Below are 24,609 nucleotides of genomic sequence, written 5' to 3' on the forward strand. Positions count from 1 at the left end.
TAGATAAAAGGATGTTTGAAGAGTCCAGAACTTGAATGCTACAAAGTGAAGGTTGTAGTCTTTGGTCCATATTCTGAATCATACTTCTCTTGCTATATTGAGACAATTACCTAACTTTACAAGTACGGATTGCTTTTTTTCTTATTTTATTTCGATATTTACAACCCATTCTATATCAAACTGATCTCGTGGTGGGCAGCAAGAATATATTACTGTACATTAATAAAATGGGAGCAGACAAGACAATAAATAGAGGCATGCTTATAACATCTGAACTGGTAGTGGCTATCCAGGAAAGACGTCTGGTGCTTGTACTGGATAGCTCTCAGAAAATGCTGCAGCAGCTGTGAATAAAGTAGATTCAATTTTGGGGGTAATTAGAAAAGTGACTAAAAATAAAAATTGCCAATATAGTGCATAATACATATAATATATATTATATACATAACATAATACAACTTATGGGATGAGCATATTTGGAATACTATGCATAGTTCTCAAAATTCTATTTGATGTATTACTATTCTAATCGTTAAAAATTTTACCGGCCTTTCTCCGGGACAAGTTACAACTATTTTATAGGAGCTATTAGGTGCTGTTACACACTAATATTAATGGAAGTCTTAGGCCCTCCACAAACTCTTAAAGTAACGCATTACACATGTGAAAAGATACCCACACCATCCTTGCCACAATCAGGACTAGAAAATTCTGGAGTTTTGAAAAAATATGGGGTCCTTGAACTCTTTGTCAGAATCACAGAATATGAACAACTCATCCCTGTTTCACCCTGGATCATATTTGTCAACTTGGTTAATTTTTCATCCATTTGAAAGCAGGATCTGGAAAACGCAAATACAGGATACAACCAAATGCATAATATATAATATGCATGTGCGTTCATATAATCAGGAATGGAAATGCTCTCTGCATTGGAAGGAAGGAAGGTGCAGTAAATTCTTATATAGGAACATTGGAAGAGCCTTGCTGGATCAGGCCAAAGGGCCATCACGGTCCCGCATCCTGGTCCCACAGTACCAACCAGATGCCCATGGTATCTGAGTGAAGCAGCACTCTCCCCACTTGTGATTCCCTGAAACTGATATTCAGAGCCATGAACCCCAGATATGACCCTTCTGAAGGAGCGAACACATGCAAATGCCTGTTATGTGTGTCATAGCCATAATGTGAAAAACATTCCCAAATAATAGCTCTTTGCTGGAAGAAAGACATTAGTGATTCTCAACTATAGTCCCCACTGAACAATACTAGTCCACAGCCATTCTCTTAACAAAGCAATCTATATTATGCTAGGTGTTGTTCTCCAGAAATGTTGCTTGTCTAGCAGACAGCCCCTTTTAAGCACAAAGCCCGAATCTGTACATTCATTACGATAGTAAAGCACTGATAAATAGAATTTCGCTTTCAGTTAAATTACACCTTTCATCTCGAAAGGTCACAAAGTGCTTTAGCAAATTCAGTAATAATGCAAACTGCTCTCATGGGTACAACAATAAAAGGAAAATATGAAGCAGAAGGCAGCACCTTCTTTCCTCCCTCCAGCCCACCTGGCATCATTGTATAACCTCTTATTCCCTCTTGTTCATTACTCTTTTCCTATAAAAAGCTAATTTTTGCTAACCTTTGCTCAGCCTAGTTTCTCCCAAATGTTGTTTGACTACAACTCCCATCATCCCTAACCATCAGGGCTAGGGCTAGCTAGGGCTAATGGGAGCTGTAGTCCAATAGCATCTAGAGGGTGTCCGATTGGGTAAATCCGGTTAATCCTAATCCATTCTCAATATTAAAAATTACATTAATGGTTTTTGGGATGTCTGTAGTACCCCAGTGATATTTGCAGTGTATGCTGGGGGGTGATTTTGGACCCCATAAATTTTTGTTTGTTTGTTTCTGTGGCATCACATGAAGTGTGATTGACAAAACAATTCAGAAACCTTGGTCCCCAAACAACATATGGTTTGTGCCAACCTATTTACGCCTGCCCCCCCCCCAATACAGTTTATTGTTCCAGGTGTCCTTTCATGTCCAGGAGGAAAATGGGAAGTGATAACTGGCTAAAATTTGGGGACATTGTACAGCTTGCAATTTGTGACAGTGTCCTAGAAACAAGTAGCATTCCGTAGCACTATTGGTCCAGCATTTTTCAACTGCTCGCATTTCTTCATTTTATATTCCTAGGATTTTTAGATGACACAAAGCAGAGACAATTGTACAGAGGATTCTATAGAGGATTAAAGTTGACAATGGCTTGATAATCGACACACTAAGCAAAATCTCATTCAAACAAAGGCAAATGCAAAGTATTTCAGTTATGAAGTCAGAATCAGGTTTGTTAGGAGTGGGTTTTTTAAAAAACCAACAACGTAGTATTTTATCTGTATGGATGCTAAAAGTTTGTAAACATGGGAAGAGATGAAATGCTAATCACAGGATCAGCCTATGTAAACAACGGCTTGCATTAGAAAGTAAAAAAAATTGTAGGAGTTATGTAAAATGTGCTACCTCCCAAAGGAAAAAGGCGATCATGTGGCAAAGGCTTATCGCATTCTTTGCACAGAACTGGGATTCATATTCCCTGTTGTTTTCAAGGAGAAGATGATTGCATTTTGCATCTGTTCTCAGCACTGCTCAATAGCCCTAACACTGACTTAGCATTTTGCTTCTGAATGCAGTCTGATGGCATTTCCTTCTTTGGCTCTTGTTCTGTATCATCCTCTTCTCCTGTTCCTCCAGTCCAAGCAGCTGATCACCAGCTTTTGATTCAGTATGTCACACAGCTAATCAGAAGGTCATTCCACAACCTTCCAAAAGTACATTAGTATTCTAGTCTCTTCATCAGCGCAACATTGTCCATTTGGGGAAAGACTGTCGCTTGCTTGGTAGAGCACCTCCTTGCATGCAAAAGGTCTAAGGTCCAATCCCTAGCATCTTCAAGTGGGGCTGCAAAAGAGTGACTCCTCCAGGAGTCCTGCCAGTGTAAGACAATGTTGCGATAGATATAGGACAGTTTCCTATGCTATTGCTGTGTCCCAAAGGCATACTTCCACTATTCTTTTGTGAATCTGTAGGCCAAACTAGATGTTATGCCATTCGCACAATTAGCAACTGCATGAATGGCTTTTAAAAGGGAAGCTGAAAACCTCTACCACTGCCCCCACCTACCAATCCAGACTGAGACCCAGGTGTTTATGTGGACGTAAGACAGTGGATTTTTTAAAAATAAGAAAGTTTGCTCTCTGCTGTCAGAACTGCCCTCTGCCTTGCATTTTAAAACAAACAAACAAAAAAACCTTTGCAGCAAATAGAACCCCCCCCCTTTGTCATGCAAATACGATCCAGATTGGAAACACAGGAGCAGCGAACAGTTAAGACCCCCTCCCATTCCAGCTGCCTGATCCAGACTGGGGCCCTGGCACCTATAATTTACTTTTAAAAAGCCAATTACACAGTTGCTAATTGAGCCAATGATACCACATTCAATTTGATCCTGAGTCCTCTGAGCGGAGAGGCAGTCAGACTTCTTATGAAGGAAAAAGAAGGAAAAGTGAAATCCTAAGTTGTGTAGCCTGGCATGTGCCCCCCCCCCCCGCCTTGGCTCTATATTTTCCTGCTGCCATGTTTGGCTCCCCCAGTCAATGGTGTGTGAGTAATGGTGTGTGTGAGTAATGGTGTGTCTATCTGCAACCACTGGGTTAGCAGCCTAGCAGGATACGAAATCTGTTTCAGTTTTCTATATTGGTCTAGACTAAATGGGTGGACTAGGTATGAGATATAAAGCAGGAAAACATGGGAAAGACAGCTCTGAGACTTTGAGTGTCTTCATTTTGAAGTGCCAATGGAGAGAATTGTCATGCCTCCTGTGTGACTAGAGGCTGCAAAGATGTGCTGAGCCTGTCTAAAAAAAGCAAGTGGGAATCCCTTTGTGACAGCTGGCATTTTGTCCCTGTAATATGCATTGGAAATAAATTTAAGTAAAGTTAAGTCTTGATCTTGCTTAGTGTCTTTTGATGATCTTCCATCCACCAGCCTTATTTCCCCTTAGTATATACAAGCTACACTGCACTTGATTTCCTTAAGTGTTCTATGAGATGTATGACAAACTTTCTGACTGGCTTTCACACGTCTAATCATTACTTAATATTTAGGTTAGCAGCCTAACATGTTGCTCTTTCAGAAAGGCAGAGGGTGGTATGCAGACCCAAATTAACTACACAGCCTGATTGATTCGCCAAGATTAAGGAACGTTATCAATGGACATAAAACTATTGCCCAAATATACAGTTGTTTCTTGGATTTGTGTGAATGGGCTAGAGAGCAGTACTTGCTGGAACAAGAGTAGATTCATAGCTTGATGCCAGAGCACCTGCTTCTCATTCAAAATATCAAGGTTCAATCCTGACATCTCCAGGAAGGATTGGGAAAGGCTCCCATCTGAAAACCTGGACCACTGACCAGGCCCATGCAGAGCTTGTCTGAGGCCAGGGGCATGAGTTTTATTGGAATAAAGTTACAAACTCAAAGAAACAAAAACAAAAAAAAAAAACCAAAGCAACCAGTCCCTGGCAGGGACCCCTAGCCGGCTTTGCCCTTCCAGGGCAAGTGTACCCAGCTGCTGCTGCTCCTCCCTCTGCATGGGCCTGCCACTGACAATCAGTGTAGACCGAGCTGAGCTAGATGGACCAATGGCCTGACTGAGTATAAAGCCGCTTCCTGTGCTTGTGAGTGGTGACAATGAAATAAATGCTAGCTTTGTGCATGGCCATACAACTGCTAAGTTCCTTAGAATGCTGCACGCTCCTGTTGAGCCTTAAACAAAACCATTCAATCCAAGCCTTTCACATCCGGCTCCTAACAGAGACTTCTCTGCCTTGTGTGATGACTGTAAGGATAAATAAAAGCACAGAGGCTTGGGGGATGCATATATTGTGTTTATTGAGTTTATATCCTGTCCTACTTCCAAAGGAGCCCAGGGCAGAAAACACATCAACATCTCTCTCTCTCTCTCTCTCTCTCTCTCTCTCTCTCTGTGAGAGAGAGAGAGAGAGAGAGAGAGAGAGAGAGAGAGAACATCCTATTACAGTTAAAAATGTCTAAAAACAGGTAGGGTTAAAAACATTATTTCATCCAGCAATCTCAGTGTTTCCAGAAATACACACACACTCACACACACACACACACACAGAGAGAGAGAGAGAGAGAGAGAGAGAGAGAGAGAGAGAGAGAGAGAGATATGTAGAGAACGTATGTTGCATAAATAACATGGAAGCATTAACAAGCCTAAACAACATAGGGCCAGTGATGTGATATTATCTTAAACTTTTAGCCATTTAAAGTGAAGACCAGCGCTGTCAAAATACTTTGCGGTTTCTTTCTTATGCTAGGAAAAACTAAAGATATTGAAAATAAATGACCCTATACTAGGTTATTGCTTCAAAAGCACCAATGTAAGGGATAGTCTTCTGCTGCTTCTTTCCCACCAGTGCCCAAAGTATGAACAAAATACATAAAATACTTATGCACATTTACTTGGGAATAAGTTCCATTGAATTCACTGGTACTTGCTTTTGAGTAAACATGCATAACATTGTGCTATTAAGCCAGCTAATCATCTTGCTCTTAACTGCTTTTAGCTGATTCACCAATTAACTAATTACAAATTAGCAAATTTGAATGCAGATTATTTTGGGGGAATATTTAATGAGGATGTTTATCTTTGCTAATTAGCATAGGTTAGTTGTGCGTAGGTAAAAAACCCATTCAGCCCATTCCAAGAATCAAGAGATGCACAAAGGATGCTTACAGAAATTGCAGTCAGTCACTTCGTTATATGGGAAATCTCTACTTAAAATTCATAATCTGAAATAATTAACTGATCCATTGACCAATCACATTTAGTTAGAAGGTAACCAAATGGACTGGAAACTAGGCTAAATGTGCTAGTTAATCTCCATATACAGTAGATTGCTGGTTAATATAAGGAATTTGGATAGGGACAGGCAATGCAGGGTAATTTCGAGAAGACACATAAATAGGTGGTGGACTGTCATGTAACATGAATGGACAGGGTCAAAACCAAAAGATAGCAGATTTGGACTGGATTCCATTTAGGGCACCTATTTATCTTGTAAAGCTGAGGATGGAAATGGGAAGGCTATATAACAGGATACAGGTGTGCATTGGCAATCTGCTGACAGAGAAATAACATAAAATTGAATTTTAAAAAATGCAAATTTGAGGAGGTTCCCATTTTAGAAAGGATGATAATTGCTTGAATAAACATCACTTCATTCCCTGAAAATATAAGGAAGGCATTGTGTAATAGGAAGACAGGAAAAAATCTACACCAAACCCTGTGACATAGCTAACATATGTCAGTGCAAATTCAATTCAACTCTGGTTGCCAGCATAGGATGCGTTAACAAAGCACTTGGAATGCTTAACACCAGAGCAAGGAATTTATGCAAAGGAAAATTCAAATGGACAGAACAAAATTGCAGCCTTCCATGAAAGAACATTGCAGAGTAAATTTTCCATTAACAGTAATAGGACTCGCCTTTCTAATTTCACACACACTGTGCTGAAATTCTCCCCTCATGCCCAGGGAAAGAAACCTCACTGGTAACTGATCTTTCCTCGGAGCATTTAGAATATACTGAAGTGAAAAATATTTTGGTGGTATGCTTCAGCTTAATTTAGAGTGCAGCAAACAAACAGTTAAGACCATGTTCAATTCATGTCAATAGGAACCTGCAGAGACATGAGAAGACATTTTATTTTGGGCAGGGATGTGAAAACCCAAAGGGCTTCACAAACATTCCACAGAGTGATATACAAACAAAGGAAGTGGAAACAATGATTTTTTTTCCAAAGAGTCCCATTCTTGTGTGTCTTTAAATTGGATAGTTGGGCAGATGTACACAATATATTTATGCTCTAGGTATCATTCAGATCACAAGAGACCCATGGGATTTAATGGCAGTGCTCTGAAGTAAGTGGTTTGATTGCAGTCTCTTACTGCAAATAGGTCCTTAGAGTAGTGGAATAGAGAGAACTGTCAAACAGATCTGAGCAACAACTGCACATAGCTAAAGTAATATCTCCCTAAGCTGCTATTTCTTGAATCCTGGATAAGCATGTGCTTATATCTTGCGCTAAGCACCTAAACTGAGCCCTAAATTAGCCATAGCTAGGTGTTCCTTAATATAGTTTATGAGCAAAATGGACTGTAAACAGGGAACTGCTGAACATGATAGATGTTAGCCAGTCTACAAACAAATATTACTGGAAGCGTGCTAAGATACATTAACTGTTTTTATTTCTTTCTATACCTTATGAATTTTATTCTAATCTCCCATCAGTATTTTGCAGTATTTCCAGAAACCTCCTGTAAAAGGTTCAGCCATAGAACGTGGGCATAGCTGCCTCCCCCAGTCAAGTAAATAAATATAAATACTTAACTAACTGACCAGTTGTGTTGCAGATCACTCTGTTCTGCTCCCCTCCCCCCAACATAGGATGCATATGGGTTAGAGCAGGTTAGAAAATTAACAAACCAAAAAGAGCTGATTTCTGAAGCTAGGTAGAAGGAAGAAGCTCAGAGGCAGATTCATAAGGTTTCTGGGCTCATTTTGAACTGTTTTTATGGAACAGAGACAGTCTTGGTTCTACATGTCCCAACCCTCTTAGTCTTGCATTCCATTGCCCATAGCATTTTTATGGACTGCCTGATTGGTATGGGAGGTGCCATTTTATGGTGGTTCATGTCCTTCCTGGAAGGTTTCAGAAGATAACGCTAAGGGATTCCAGTTTTACACTTTGCCCATTTACCTATGATGTACCACATCGACTCTGCTACCCATGCTCCTTTAACATCTACATGAAACTGCTGCTCGGACAACACCAAGTTCCAGTTCTCTTGTCCACTGCATTCCAGGGAGGCAAGTTTTTGACTCAGTGCCTGAGGTCCCACCTAGAGCCAAACGAAGATGAGGTTTGAGTCAGAAGTGCTCCTAGCCAGTAAGTATAGTTGTACTCCAGCTTTACTTTTGAATGCTCAGGTAGCTCGTGTGACCAGGAGTTCTTTTGCCCAGCTTAAACTGATGCACTCATTTCTAGAGAATGTGGCTCTGGCAATCATGACGCATGCCATAGTTACTGTGGACATTGCAGATCTTCACAATTTTCCCCTCAGCCTAGGAAAAGCTGGGCAGTTTTCGAAGGCGCTGATGATTTTAATACTCCTTTCCAACTCCCAGAATCTTCAGTGTTCTTATCACAGCCCCCCAATTCTTTTCCTTCCAGCAAGAGATTTATGGCCCAATTAAACTTTATCTTAGATTACATTCTGTCAGTAGCACACACAAATCTCAGTCTCTGTTTCATATCTAGGGTGGAAACCCCACTCGAGTCTGTCTCTCTGTAACACCCTTTTTGATGAATTATTTGATCCCATTTTTTCAGTTATGTCGTTCTTGGTATTTAATTAATCTGTAAAATTAATAATGATTCATTGACCATCATATGAGACATATGTGCAGTGATTTCTTATGCATGCTTGGTTACTGTGCTCACTGTGGCTCATACTTTAGTAAGTGTGTTTGTTTATGATTGCTGCCACCTACACCAATTTTCTTTGACTTTTTTTTTAAAAAAAGAGAGAAATGAAGACTTATTATTAAATGGCTTTTCCACATGGGAGATTATCAACATACTGGTGACAGAAGAGACTATGATATGAGTATTAAAAAGATTATCACAATTTCCTTTAAGGAAGTTATCATGAAATAGCTTTGATTATATTCTGACCTTGCAAAACACTTGTTAAATTGGACAGATGCTGATATCAAAAGAATTATAAGCTGGTGGTATATAAGCAGCATGCTCAACTGTAATTTCTATTCTCATCTCTCTCTCTCTCTCTCTCCCCACTTTAATATCCTGAAACCATTATTCTCCTAAGACTTCCAACGCCCCCGCTAAGCACTTCAACAACCCCAAACGGCAATTTGTCTTCCCTGAAGCTCATTTTGCCAAAACCAAAACAAAACCATACCTCTTTTGGGCTAGGCTTTCTGCAGATGCTAGTGCCAATGCATGGGCATCAAGGGGGCATGGCCACTGCCATGCAGGGTATGGGGGCAAAGCCAGCAGCATGATTCCACTGCCCCCTTCTCCATACCTATGTTTTATGCTTGGAGAATAAGTGGGGTGTTTTCTGTTTGGATACTAAGGTGTTAGAATTGTATTTTTCTTAATGCAAGAAATCATGGCTTGTCTGCCAAGCTTTCTCAATGGTGGTTTGAAGAAGTCATAGACATTATTCAACATTATTATTATTATTATTATTAGGTGGGTCTTAAAACGGTATGTCTGCAGTGTCAACTGCCAGGGCAAAGAGGTGTGTATTCATCATACACAAGAACTACGTAATGAAGGTGTCAGATGCACCTTCTGAAGAAATTCCATAACTTGACCCAGTGAATATCTCCAATATCAGAATAAGAGGAGAGGTAACCACAGAATTAAAAGACCTTCCATGAGTTCAATGACACAAACTGGATTCCACCTCATGCTTTCCACAATACAGACCCTTCAATACCCTACACAACTTCCATATGCTCATGTTATGGGTAGAAAATACTGGTTTTCCATTACTAATTATGGCTAGTGTACAACAAATGGACTTGTCAACCTGGAAAAGTAACCCATCCAGGGGAAGAAAAAATCTGGTCCTAAACTTTCGCTGCCTTGTGGCTATACTCATTTGTGAGAAAGGCTTCAGGAGTAAACCCTGAGGAAGAATCTGTACCAGCTGCCCTTTGGGACATCTTCAGGAGGAGAAAAGGCTAGGGAGTAAACCTCACACAAATCGGGAGTGGAGTCTCTAAGACAGTTGGATGGTGTCTTGTATGCCTCCTTCTGGCAACTCCTGCAGCCAAACTGGTACCAGATGTTTTCTCTGCTTTCCTTTGGACCACACCAGCAAGGCCAAAAGCTGGGGTCATGTCATCTAGGCAGCCCAGGACCTCCATATGCACTGCCCAGGCTTGCACCCCAGAGAGGTCACTTTGGTGCTGCTAAAACAGCAAAAACAGTGAAGGAGGCAACAGTTATGAGTTACTGGTCTCTGCAGCCAAAGCAGATGCTACAATTCTCCAGCTGCTTGATTTCACTCCCAAAGGCACACTGCATTGTCTCGTAAGACAGATGGAAGCAAACAACAACAGTGTTTCCCAACAGGGTGTCTTCCAAATGTTTTGGGCTACAATTTCCACTATCCCAGCCATACTTGCTGCAGCTGATGGGCGTTCTATTCTAAAACATCTGGAGGGCACCAGGTTGGGGAAGGCTGGTGTACATTAATTTGCACAAAGCTTCCTTGAGCTGTAGACAGGAAGATATGGACTGCCGCTATGAATGCCTGCTGTTAGCTTTGTTCCAATAGACAACGAACCCATGAAAACACCCTAGCTAACATGGCATTCAGGTCAGAGTAAGAGAAAGCCCAGAGTAGGATGTTCACATTCTATATGAGGCAATGGTTTCTTTTAATGTATAAGAGCTTTTGGGCAGGGTAAAGGCTCAGCTTCTTTAATCCCTGGGTTGCAACAATGGGGAAAGTTGCATCCACTAAGTGTTGCCCTGCTTTGAAGTTCCTAAAGGGGCAAAAGCTTGGTCTCTTGCGAAAAGTGGTCATCCTTGGGATGCCTATATTCTCTGTACAGGTAGTAAAAGTGAACGCTCTGATTCTGTTACAGTCTCTGAGGCTTTCCTGGAGCCATTAGATTCAGCCAACTGGAAACTGATATCAGATGCTGGGCCAAATTGCACTCCTCGATCCATTACATTGAGTGCAGAATCTTTGCCAACGTGTAATTGAAGACAGCATTTTATTGCCTCCTTTCCTACTCCGATACAGCTGCCAACTTTTCAACAGGCCTCTGTAACCATGCATTGAACAGCAGCAATTACCAGGTGATGACATGTATCTCCATGCCATGAATCACCTGTTTAACACCTGTGCAGCAAGCTGCTATGAACAGCGTAGCTGCAGAAACAAGCTGGAAAGGCAGAAGCCTTAGCCTTCTTGTACTGGCTATGATACTTAAGCACAAATTGCATTCTTGTGTATTCCATGAATGCATCTGTGAGTAAACCTGCATAATCAGTTTGACCAGAGCCTGTTGCCAAATAATATGTTCCTGTCATCCACCCAGTTTCCAGAAACATGAGTGCAAATTGGCAGCCACGTGGTTCCCTATAGACACACACACACACTGCTTAAAATTGTGGTGGTAGGGAGCTTATTACAAAATTGTTTTCCAAGTAAAAAATCATGGAGATGGTCTATTTCTGGGGGGTCGGTCATGTCCCCCTCCCCCACCTTCCACAGAAAGCATTCTGCGAATGCTGATCCAAAGAGCCCCCATCTGCAGCTGTGCTAGCAACAAGGACAAATGTCTTCAAAAGAAAACAAACAGTGTGCAGTCACACTGGATAAAAATGCAACTGACACCACACAAAGCTAATCGCCAGCTGCAGCTGCCATGGCTTGGAAGCTGACCAAATAAACAGCTTTTCAGTGCCATATTGTGTCCTGTAACGCTAACTAGCTTGTGAAAGCAGAGCACATTTCCTATCATACTAGAAGCGTTGTGTGATACTATGGGGTGGGAAGACTCACGTCTTGAATTTCAAGGAACACTGAACTGTTTAGAGCATTAGCCAGTTGGTCAAAAGAGACAGAAAGCCCCTGCCTTATTTGTATGCACTATCAGCAGAGCTGTTCTGGGGGGAATTATGGTGACAAGGCACCACTTCTTTTCTTTTTGTGGTTGGCAGGGTCACAGTTATTGTGTCTGCTTAAGGAAAACCATGGAACACTCCAGTTCTTGACTGAATCCAATAGTATTCATTGGAGAATGAGGTCACATCTTGCTTTCCCTATGATAAGAATGGCTCCTATTATGAGCCATCCTCCCCATTAAGTCATGTTACGTGATCCTAGAATGGCAAGCAGTAGGCTTGGAAGAAGTTCATCACAAAGGCTGTTGCCATGGAATGCTTCGCTAGTTACAGTTCACAGGAACACTAAAACATGTATGGCAACTGGAAGGACATGTGTTTCTCTGCATGTATGCCCAGTTCATGCACAGTGTGCAGTTGCAAGAGTTTTCCCCTGTGGGCTCACACATAATGAAAGGCACATGTGTACAATTGTCTCACGTGGTTGATTTGTGGGTTTTATATAGAATCGTAGAGTTGGAAGGGATCCCAAAGATCATCCATTCCAATCCCTTGCAACACAGGAATCACAGCTGAAGTGTTCCTGGCAGATAGCCATCCAACCTCTGTTTAAAAACCTCCAAAGAAGGAGAGTCCACCACCTTCTGGGACAGTCCGTTCCACTGTTGAACAGCTCTTACTGTCTTTTCTGCATTCAATTACTCTCTCTAAAGCTAACCTTGAATTACAAATTTATCTTGAGTGTTCTTATTCCACACTCTTCCTGTGTCTCTAGCAATATGAGAGGTAACGTTCTGATAGTGTTGGCTTAATTAGAAGGCCGTTTTAGTGAAAATAGTGCAATCCTGTACAATTTACTTGAAGGCAAATCCAACTAAGTTCAACGGAATTTAGTGTGTGTATAAGATTAGCAATATCCAGATTATTTCTGGGCAGAAGAAAACAAGCTGGAGTGATAGAAGGGTGTAAACTCAGTACATGCTGGGAAGCCACAGTTCTCTATGGCTATCCACTGTCACGTTGTTATGAGATGGGGTAGGGTGGGAAGACAGTTTGGCTCCCCAAGGAGGAACATCAGGCTATTTAGAGCCGACATAGGCAATATAGCACCTTCCAGGTGTCTTTGGACTTCAACCTCAGTCAGCCTGCCAGTGGTCAGGGATGATGGGAGTTGGAGTGAACAACATCTGGAGGACATTAGGCGGTCAGGGAGAAAGTCGATACTTTCTTGATAAACTGGCCCATCCAGTTATTTAACATACATCATAAACAGCAGCTGATATTTAGGAAAAGTGTTACTTGTTAAACATAAAGTGCTGACAGCTGATCTGTCCCAGGTTAGCTGCTTCCCATTAAAAAACAGAAAGGTCTATGCCAGCAGTTGTACATGTTCAAGCAGTACCTGCAGTGATACAAAGCAAGATGTGACCTGATCCTCAGCTGCAGGATATTGTATAAACAACAAGGCAACAGATCCCTGGGGGTCCATCTTGACTTCCATCTCACGTTTTCAAAATCCAGGATTCAGCACAACCCTGTGCATACCGTATTTTTTGCACCATAACACTCACTTTTTTCCTCCTAAAAAGTAAGGGGAAATGGTTGTGCGTGTTATGGATGGAATGCCTACAGGTGGCATGCCTACGGATTTTCCTCCTCTAAAAACTACGTGCGTGTTATGGTCGGGTGCAAGTTATAGAGCGAAAAATACGGTAGTTACTCAGAAAAAAGTCCCACTTTGCTGGATAAAGCTTACTTCACGGTATGTGTGTTTGGGATTACAGTTTCAGAATATCTATTAACTACACAATTCTACCGGCACTCTGTCTCTTCATGAGAGAAAATGAGCTTTCTTTCTCCCCCAGTTATTTAATATATTTCAGCCACAGTCAACAACTAATTAGTAGAGGGCAGATAAATAGTTCCCATTAGTAGCAAAGTGTTTGGAAGTTATTTCATGTCAACAAATTCTCTACTTAACCTGAGATTGAGAGAAAAAGACCAGTACTAATAGATTTCAGCTGCTAAGAATTTGTTACTATAGCAACAGCTCAGCCAATAGAAACGCTGAATCCATCCGTTTTTACTCAAAATGAATTCGTTTACCTTAATTTCACCAAATTACCATTGAGCCAAGAACAAAAAAAAAATCCCTTCAGCAGCTGGCTATTCTTGAGGAGCAGTGTTTATTCAAACATAATCTCTTGCTCAGATTTTTCATGTTTGTTTTGAGGAAAGTAATGTGTGTATTAAAACGGCCCTCACTGAATTTTTGCATCAAAGTAAATGACAGTTCTGATGGTGGTGTTGATGATAATAATAAAAATACAGCTCATCTCAAAATACCTACCTACAAAAGTGTGTGTGAAATGTAGTAATTTTCTATACATTTATACAACATTATTTGACTCAACAGAAAACTTCCAAGTTCAGGTGGCAGGTATCCCCACTCGTCCCACAATGCTCTTGGGTCATGATGTTCAAAAGGGTCCCTTTTGACTATGCAGATTTCATTTTAAGAAATTAAGTCCCTCCTTTTACTTGTGGAGATAGAAGGAAAAGCAAACAGGCAATGTTCTGTGTTTCAGGTTAGAAGAATTGCCACAGAACACATCCCATAGTGTTGCCGGTGAATGTGATTGAGCTGGGCTGAATAGCCCTCCTCTTGACTTTTACAGAACCATTTGTCCCCCACAAAAGAAGCAGTAGGATATTTAGCAACCCTTAGGAGCTGGAAAAATGTTAAGCCTTTTCAGGATTGCTATTACCTTTACATATAAGGTGGATGAGAATTTTTTTTAAAAAAAACTTTTAAATATATAACAGCTTTGTTGCAGCTTTAAGATTTCATTAGCCTGACAGAACGGCGATACCCTCAGAACAATAATGCATCAGCATTTGCTTGGAACACTGGTAGGTGGGCAAGACTCACAGGTATTACTTGCATGAGGAGACAATTATGGTGAATCTATGTGTTTACCCCTGCCCCGAAGATGCACATCTACTCCCTTCCATAGCTGTTGCTGTCTTGTGGATAACAACTGGTGTGTGTGTGGCTGGCCCAAAACATTTTGGCTCCTGAGGTGGATCCCAAAATTATGCCCCCGTTCCACACAGGGGAAGATAAGGTGTGGCAAGATCTACATTAGGAACAAGCAGAGGAAGAAATATTGTCACCAGGACCTGCTGCCCTGGTGAATCCTGCCACCTGAGGCAGTTGCCTCAACTTGCCCCATGGGTGGACCAGCCCTGAGTCTTCCTACATAATATTGGAATTGTCCAGAATTCTAAATAGCATTGGGACACCCTCTCCATAACAGTAGTCTCCACGATAAAGATGTAATGCCCAATGTCAGCTGAGGCAGGAGTCATGCAGCTTTGTGGCCTAGACAAAATGCACAGCCACATCTCCTTTCACCATGCTTGACATCTGAAGTCTTGCCCACAAACCAGTGTTCCAAGTGAATGTAGCACTGCTCTGTTGTTTAAGTTCCTGGTTAGTAAGTCCACATTAAATCACAGTTCCCAATTTTGGATGTAACAAGGAACCGTGGATTGAAGATACTAGGATCATATTTCCAAAGCTGGTGCTCAAGAGTAGTTGGGGCAGACCCAGTGCTCACCTCTAGCTTCATAAACTGAGGTCCAGAGTCTTGATTCTGCATGCTGTGACCTGACAACCCAGTTAATGGGATATATGGCTTTGAACTGGACATATCTGGGACATTAATCCAAAATAACTAGTCATTTAGCTTAAATATATATATATTTTCGTATAGGAAGCAGAAGACAAAACAATAAATAAAGTTTACAACTTCACTTCTGTATACTTTGTTTGGGACCTTCCAATGTGCTTTTGAATGGAAGTTTCTTAGGATGATACTTTATAACATTTTAGGTCATTTTGTATTTTTGAAATTTGCCTAACAAACTGCCATCTTCAAAATAGAAAAAAAGCACACATCAGAATTCAGATTTTCAGGTTTCTTGGCTACTCGTGTGGGTTAATTACATATTGGTAAGAGGAAAATATCTTTTATAAACATTTAACAAAGAATCCTGAATACAAATCATGTCATGAATATGTAAATCTTGCCTCAATGTGACACTTCATGTGTCTGGAAAACACTGATAGAGTAAAGAAATTAAACGCCATCAAGGATGATAAAATTTTAAATTAATATTGTAGTAATGATGGGGACTACAACATTTTAATGGATGTATGAAATGCTGCAGTGTACTGCAGATTCTACATATTTGTTTATAGAATTTGTGCTGCTGTGGTTGATGCGGTTTGGCAGGGAAATCTGTATATGAACACCAAGAACTGAAGTCAGACTGCACAGATCCCAAAGGATGCTGGAGAATATGAATATTCGTTTGAGGCATTTCATGCGCTGTGCAATCAGTACTGGCTCTAAAGCAGGCATAGACAAACTTGGCCCTCCATATGTTTTGGGACTACAACTCCCATCATCCCTGACCACTGGTTCTGTTAGCTAGGGATGATGGGAGTTGTAGTCCCAAAACTTATGGAGGGCTGAGTTTGCCTATGCCTGCTCTAAAGGCATTTCTGCTTGTGTAAGGAGCCTCCCACAATTCTGGTGATTCCCTTGTCTTACTACAGTGCCCCCTGCTGCTGTATTCCTGCTTGTCCATCAGGACTGACCTTTGGGGTGAAACAGTGAGCTGAAACCTGTCCTTGAAAGTTCAGCTTGTTCTGTACTGGCAGAGGTGATATGTTGTTGCTATTTATTAATCAGTCACATTCTTCACAAGAGGCCAAAACTGACTTAAAGGTAAAGATAAAGGGACCCCTGACCATTAGGTCCAGTCGTGGCCGACTCTGGGGTTGCGGCGCTCATCTCGCTTTATTGACCGAGGGAGCCGGCGTACAGCTTCCAGGTCATGTGGCCGGCATGACTAAGCCACTTCTGGCGAACCAGGACAGCGCACAGAAACGCCGTTTACCTTCCCGCCGGAGTGGTACCTATTTATCTACTTGCACTTTGACATGCTTTCGAACAGCTAGGTTGGCAGGAGCAGGGACCGAGCAATGGGAGCTCACCCCGTTGCGGGGATTCGAACCGCCGACCTTCTGATCGGCAAGTCCTAGGCTCTGTGGTTTAACCCACAGCGCCACCCACATCCCACAAAACTGACCTACAAAAACAATAAATCAAACTACCAGTAAAAACCTAAAAATACAACTGAAAGCATCTTGTCCGCATCCTTAGGCATCAATAACTAAACTTGAACCCATAAAATCAGATAAAATGGTGCATTGGACACTGCATAAGATGCCAGGTCCGGCCCAATACATTTTGCTACCTAAGACAAATCAGAAAAGGGCACCCGCCTTCCTTCCCACATGTCCCACATTGCTTTCCTTTGGAAGAGTAAGTAAAGGGAGGGGGAAAGACGGCACGTGTTTTTCATAGAAATAGAGCCTTTCAGCTTTCTACCCAGAATATCAACCCATATTCCTAGGAAGCTGCATTTGCCATCAAGCTAATGGAAGGGGGAGTGGATGCTGCTGCCAGGATGGGGAGGGGGAGAGGAGGGACTCTCTACTTTTAGGAGTCGCTATCAGTGCCCAAGATGCTCACGGGGGCTGCCCTCCTGCTTGGAGTCTCCAAGGGTGGAGTTACACAAACACACACACTCAGCCTTCACCTGCCACAAATTCACCTGCCCACAACCTACCCCTCCTTTCAAGTCTGCTCCCTTGCACCTCACCAGGCCAAGCCCTCCCTCCTGCCTATGGTGCACATGGTCAGCAACTGAGGCGGCTGCTTTCTGTCATCCGCCTGCTTGCTTGCTCACTCACTCACTCACCCCATTCTTTTTCATGCTTCCTTGCTGAGCCTGTACACTGCTCCAACAGCTCCTCCATCTCCCTCCACTGTCTAGGTGCATCTGCCCATTGCTGGCTTTGCCCTCCTTGCAGCACTGCATTCACAGCCAAAGGAGGAGGGGCAAAGGTGGGGGAGGATGCCCCTCTTTCCTGATCTGCTGCTCCCTGAGCTGTCCCCAGCTTGCTACCTGAGGCGACTGCCTCAGTGAAGCAAATGGGTGGGCCAGCCCTGTCAAAAACTATTACTTTTAGAATGTATGCAATGCAGTTATTTTACCTATTTTATGAGCACAGAAAATATATTGAAGGCTAATACAAATTCAAACGAGTGGATTTCAGTCATGCAGTAATTTCACATTTTGTGAGAAGATTGCTTCAGTGTTCTTGAAAGAAACAAGATATTAAATATTCTTCTGCTTGATAAATTACAATACAATTTTTTTATTTTTTTACATTTAAGGCCTAGCAAAAATGCTGTTTTGTATTAATTGCTTAATAATCTTGTTGGGCAAGATCTCTTGAATTAAAATCCTTGGTGCTGAATACCAAAAATTTCAGTCATGTGGGCATTTAGAGCACATTGTCTGCTTGCAGTCTTCTGCCATCCATAGGAAGTGAGCTATGCACCTGTGGTATCTAGCCCATCCAATAAGTAGGTAAAACAGAAATTGAGAGAACAGGCTAGAGGTATACATTTAAAGGTAGCTTGCAAAAGTATTGGGTATGAGAGAACCTCCCTTCAAAGCATGACAGTCCCATGGACAGTGTGTCAGGAATGATGGAAAGCAGCCATGTGAGAGTTCAACTAGGACCAGGAACTAAGCAGGACCAGGTCTGTAAAATCACTTTCCCTCCATTATAGTTATCTACAAAACAAATTCTTTTTATTCCCACCTACCCCAAGGGAGCTGGGCATGTTTAGCCTGGAGAAGAGGAGGTTAAGGGGTGATATGATAGTCATGTTTAAATATATAAAAGGATGTCACATAGAGGAGGGAGAAAGGTTGTTTTCTGCTGCTCCAGAGAAGCGGACACAGAGCAATGGATCCAAACTACAAGAAAGAAGATTCCACCTAAACATTAGGAAGAACTTCCTGACAGTAAGAGCTGTTCGACAGTGGAATTTGCTGCCAAGGAGTGTGGTGGAGTCTCCTACTTTGGAGGTCTTTAAGCAGAGGCTTGACAACCATATGTCAGGAGTGCTCTGATGGTGTTTCCTGCTTGGCAGGGGGTTGGACTCGATGGCCCATGTGGTCTCTTCCAACTCTATGATTCTATTATTCTATGATCTATAAAGGCGCCCAAAGCAAACCTTCCTGGATATATTTGACTATAGTTTGACGGGTTTCTTATCTAAGGGCACCTCTCATGTTTCCCCATAAAAAGTGTCCACAAAACAATGTAAGAGATTTAGTCCTTTTTTCCAAACCACTTCAAAACTGTAAAGCTGTGCTTGCAGGAACACCACTGCAGCTATTTTTATGAAATTTTGCAAGATTTTGCAAGCAAGATTGAAACTGTAAGAGTGCCTGGAGAAAGAACTTAGTTCGAAACACAAAGGGTTGGGGGGAAATGTTTGTTTCCCCCCCCCCTTTATATGTGGAGATTTCCTCATTGCCCTTCCCTCTGCAACTGGTATCTTCCTGCATTTTCTTTCCTTAAATCGATGGAGGAAAACCCCAACATTTCAACTAATTATAAATCAGTTGCATAAATATGCACTGGAGGTGTTTGTAAAAATGCACATAGGAAACCCAATCTGTTGCTGATGAGTCATGTTGATATTTTATGCTGAGCAGAACAGATTTTGTTATTAAATATTTTGTTCACATCAAAGCAAGCATAAGATTGGATTTTTTTTATTAAAAAAATTAATTGTCACAGATTGCAGATTCTTTCCTAAGGCATGCTTTATATTGAAGTGGTGATTAGTAAACAGTTTAAGAAATGGCTGTCATAAACATATTTGTTTATTTTGATTTCTTACCTCCCTTATCCCTGGGGCAGAGGGCGGACTTAAGGAAAAGCTAAGTAAGTGGTAAAACAATTTTTCAAAATATGACTCACTAAACAAATAACTAAATAATTAGTTCACACGCACACACACACACACACACAATGTATTGGCCTATTTATCTAACCTGCCACTCAGCCCCTGTTTAGCCAAATCTGCCCAAACCCAACATAAGCGAAAGGGGAGCCAGTGAGTGAAGGGGTCAGGAGACATTAAGGAGATGGAGAAAGGGAAGAAAGAGAATCAAAGAAATTCAGAGCAGTGATGAAAGAGAGGCATGGCAAATCTCTCTCTCTCTTTTTTAAATGATATTTATTACTTTTTCAACATTTTCAACACAACACTACAAACAAAAAAAGAAAAGAGAAAAAACAATACAAATACAATACAAAAACGCTACATGGACTAACAAAACAAATCAAAAACAAACAAAAACAATTTAAAAACACCTCAAACATTTTCAGTATCTTATATTTCATTCATTTATTTCCAGCGACTTCCTCACACCTCCCTTTTTGTATTCCACTTCTATTAATTGTTTCAGCAATTCCTTTCCATCTTACTCTGTTTTCTATCCTATAATTATCTTAACACATTCTTGCCTTATTTTTCCTTTAATTTTCTATTAATCTATTTATACTTAATTCCTTATAACATTTCTACTAAAGCCATATAACTTCATTCCAACATTTTTCTAACATTCCTTAATTTTACAATATTTCTATAAATAGTCTTTAAACTTTTTCCAATCTTCTTCCACCGACTCTTCTCCCTGGTCTCGGATCTTGCCAGTCATTTCCGCCAATTCCATATAGTCCATCAACTTCGTCTGCCATTGTCCAACACTTCAGTGCTTTCAAGAAGCAGCCATTCTCTCAACCAGCAAAAAGCAGATGGTTCACAACGAAATTTAAAGGTCTGGCAGGGCAGGTCCACCTCCTTCTTTGGCATCCATCAATATCTTAAGTTTTACTCGAAGCTTCCTGCCCTGCCAAACAACTCTAGAAACATCCCTCTGCCACCTCCTGAAACAATCCATCCCATCCAAAGCTTGCAATGTTTGAAACAAAAGCAACATCCCCAGCAACACAGCAGCCCTCATCTCCACCACAGTAACTCGGCCCAACAGTAACAACTTCTGATTTGTCCATATTTCCAAATCCCCCTTCTCTTCAATCCAACATCCTTCACAGTTATCCTTAAACAGATTCACATTTTTGGCGGTCATAGTAGCCCCCAAATACCTCTCTTTCTCAACCAATGTTAGTCCTGTCGCCTCCTGAAACTCTGTCAAGCTTTCCTTTTCCAGTTCAGATAGGGCTCTGGTCCTCAAATTCATCTGTTCTTCTTTAAGTTCAATCATAACGAATGTCAGCTTATGTTCATCAGGTTGTCTTTGTATGGATGGGACTCTCCTCTCCAGTTGTATTGCTTTAGATTCAGCAGCAAGGGTTTTTCCCCGACTTCATCTGCAGTTTGCCCTATCAGAGTAGATTCCTGTGTCAATTTCTGGGTGGTTTCTGAATTGGTATTCACCTTTTGTCCCAAGTTATTTAAACTTTCTACGATTAAGTCAATTTCAATATTTGCAGCATCCATTTTCAGATTTATCACGTCTGTTTTCTTGTGAAGTCGTTCCAGCGAATCGTTTATTTTCAATAATGCAGCCACTAAGGCCTCTTCTGTCGACATCCTGTCTGTTTTTTCCTTTCCATTTGCCATAACACTTAAGAGATTCAAGGTCAATTCCAAAGTCTCACAATTTTTTATCTTGCAGCTGGAAATTCCCCTAGTCCAGCTCCTGTAAAGTAACCAATTTCAAAAGCTTCCACTAGGGGAAAACAGTTTCTATTTGTATCGGTCAGTATGTCCTCTTTTAAACACAGTTTCAACAATCCAAAGTTAGTTTCAATTTTCAGTTACTTTCCTCCTTTTTTTGAAAACAACCAGAGACAGTAGAAACAATGTATTCTCTTGTTTAGCTACCTGTCAATGAACGTTCTAAACGCTGTCAATGGACGTTCCAAAAAACATCAATCCTGCTAGCAGCCCGTTTCCAGGGTCAGAGCGGTGGTATTTTAACTCTCTTAACTCTCTCCTACAGGCATATTCAGTCCACCACTTCCCCCCCCCCCTCTTCTCCTGTCTCCAAAAAAGGGGAAGGGGTTTAGTTCTTTACCGATGGAAATTTAGTCTTTTACAAAAGGCTTTCCAAGACTTTAGCTTGCAGCCTCCTTGCTTCAGTTTATCTACAAAAGGGGGAGGTGGACTTCCTGTATTGAACCTCCCCGTTTCAATGCCAGATTAAACGTTTAAAAATCAAATTCTTCCAAATTCAGCTCTACTCACGGGTAATTACTTTAGAGTCAAATTGTCCACAGGAAAAAGTCAGTGCTCTCCGACAACAGCTGTGCGGCTTCGCTCCGTGGAAGAAGCAGACGATTTGAAGCACCACGCCACTCACCCCACATCGCTCCGGATCCCCGAAACCGGGTTTCCCCATGAGTAGGGGAGGCGCAAAAGGTGCCCGCCGAATCCCACGTTCACAGGCTTCTCCCGCCTGTGATTTTTATGGGTCTCCGCCTTCGCCGTGGAGGTACAGACCCAAATTCCCGCGGGGCAAATTCCTCCCGATCAGAGGAATTCCGCCATTGCCGGAGGCACCAACCCGGAAGTCGAGAGGCATGGCAAATCTCACATTGAACCTGGAGTAGGAGCTGAGGCGGCCTGTACTAGGGAAAGGTTTAGGGCAGGGGTCAGCAAACTTTTTCAGCAGGGGGCCAATCCACTGCCCTCAGACCTTGTGGGGGGGGGGCTGGAGTATATATTTTTTTTGGGGGGGGGGAATGAACAAATTCCTATGCACCGCAAATAATCCAGAGATGCATTTTAAATAAAAGCACACATTCTACTTATGTAAAAACATGCTGATTCCTGGACCGTCCATAGGCTGGATTTAGAAGGCGATTGGGCTGGATCTGGCTCTGGAGACTTAGTTTGCCTACCCATGGTTTAGGGCTTGTCCTCTGGATGTTTGCAACTACTTGCATTCCCATTTAATTTGTATAGGCCACATGATATTACCTCCAAATAAAATCAGTCTTGATGTTTCCCCCTTGTAAATTTGGTCTTACGCTATGTGGGGATAATCCAAAAACTTGAGAGAAATGGGACTCTAAACCACTCCACTCAGGGGCACAGATTGTTTCAGAGCTTTTGAGTGACTTCCTGTTCTTTCCTTTTCATGCCCACTACTTCCTTGGGGTTTTTTTTCCATTTCTTTTCCAGCCATGCTCATAACTATTTTGGGCACACTCTTGAGCGGCCTAAATTGCCTGACTGCATCCTTCTGCCTCCCCATTTTAAACAAGCAAACAATGATGTGTGGGCAGCTATCTGCGCACATACCCTGGTGCCATGACAGAATCTACAAAGCTGAAGGTGAGCACAAAGAGGCCTGGCATGAACAGGAAAGACCAAAGTTGCTTCTCATATACAAATTCAAATAGGTGTAGATTCTCCGGTCTAATTTGAATTGGATCAACAGGTAAATAATATTCAAGTGTGGACAAGCCCACTGCTTTGGAAACTGGGAGTCTCTGAACCAGGACAGTAAAAAATGGGACACAGTTGATTTTCATATCCTCTTTTGAAAGAAGCTAAAGTTGGTTGCGTGATTTTTATTAGTTTTCATTTAACATCTCCATCACAAAAACCATCCTGGAAGCAATATTCTGATGTGGTAAGCAACGTGCAACTGCTTGACAGAAATTGTTCCTCAGTCAAAAGTAATCGTTCCTTCACTTGGATCTTTTCATTTTGCTGATCTTTGGCTATCAAGAAAAACAAGCATCTCTGCTTACTCTGCTGAGAGACCAGATGCATCATGCTCCTCCCTTGCTGAAATGTCCTCTAGCCACATCTATTTGCCCAGGCTACAACAGAGACAGACTCTCCCTGAACTGATTTCACTCAATCTGGTACTATATAACTTTAAGGACTGATAACTATTTTTTTTCTCTTCCCTCCTTATCCCCTTTACCTTTAGTGTCATGCTTTTTAGATAGTGCCTACTCTCAGGCTTACAATCTTAGTTGGTCTCTAAGGTGCTACTGGACAATTTTTAAATTTTTTAAATTTATTTTGCTTGTAATATTGTTTGTTATTGATCTATACGAACAGTTCTAGAGGACTTTTCAGCTGAAAAGCAGGGTTAAAGATGTGTTAAACAAATCCATATCCTGCTTAAAGGGCTCTTGCCACAATGCAAGAATGGAGAAGAACAGAAATTTGCTATTGTCTCTTTATTTGATTCTTATGTTCTGATCTTGGGTACAAGTGTATGCACATTTCCTTGCATGCAAATCCCATGCAACTAAGGCTGCAATCTTATAAACACCCCACTGGTAACTTGCTACTGCTGGATGTTAGGATGTAGCAGATGCAGCTGTCTGCTGGCCTCCATCAACCTCTACTGGTGGGGTGAGAGGTGTTGTTTTGCTGCCTTGGAGACTCCTGCTGCAACCAAGGTTTGCATGGTCAATTGAACACCACTGCCAGCATATGGGCCTCGGAACAGGATATTACAGGAATGGAGCAGGGCCATCCATGAACCCACTGGTCACTACGCTGATCTGTTCACCAGAAAGGGTTAGGGTTAGGGTCCTATTTTGGCCCCTCAGTTGTGTCAGCTCATGCCTAGCACAGCAGAAAATGACATGAAAATTGTTGCTTACCTTCTTCTCTGGTTGATTTGAGCTGTTAGGGCTTTGGCTGAGGGTGTTGATTTAGCACTTTGACTTGTATTGCTATGTGGGGTGTTGTTGACTCTATTTTTAAAAATCATTTCAATATAACTTCCACAGTATAAAGAATATAGCAACTCACTGATTGCCAAAGTATCTGGTAGTGCAAAACATTAGTGCTGGATGTTGGCTGATGCAAGAATGATAACTGGGGTAATTTGCAAGTA

General features: G+C 41.6%; 1 long non-coding RNA gene across 1 annotated transcript in view; it reads right to left on the bottom strand.

The window, feature by feature from the left end:
- Positions 1-213: 213 nt before the first annotated feature.
- LOC308577240 overlaps positions 214-24,609 on the bottom strand; it is a 57,305-nt gene continuing 32,909 nt past the window's right edge. Inside the window, exons 2-3 of the long non-coding RNA XR_014003538.1 lie at positions 7,849-7,990; positions 214-344 (exon numbers count right to left, since the gene is read on the bottom strand). This is a non-coding gene — a long non-coding RNA (uncharacterized lncRNA). The remainder of the gene's footprint in view (positions 345-7,848; positions 7,991-24,609) is intronic.

This window comes from Podarcis bocagei, assembly GCF_964188305.1.
Source record: "Podarcis bocagei genome assembly, chromosome: 2".
In the NCBI taxonomy this organism is placed as follows: domain Eukaryota; kingdom Metazoa; phylum Chordata; class Lepidosauria; order Squamata; family Lacertidae; genus Podarcis; species Podarcis bocagei.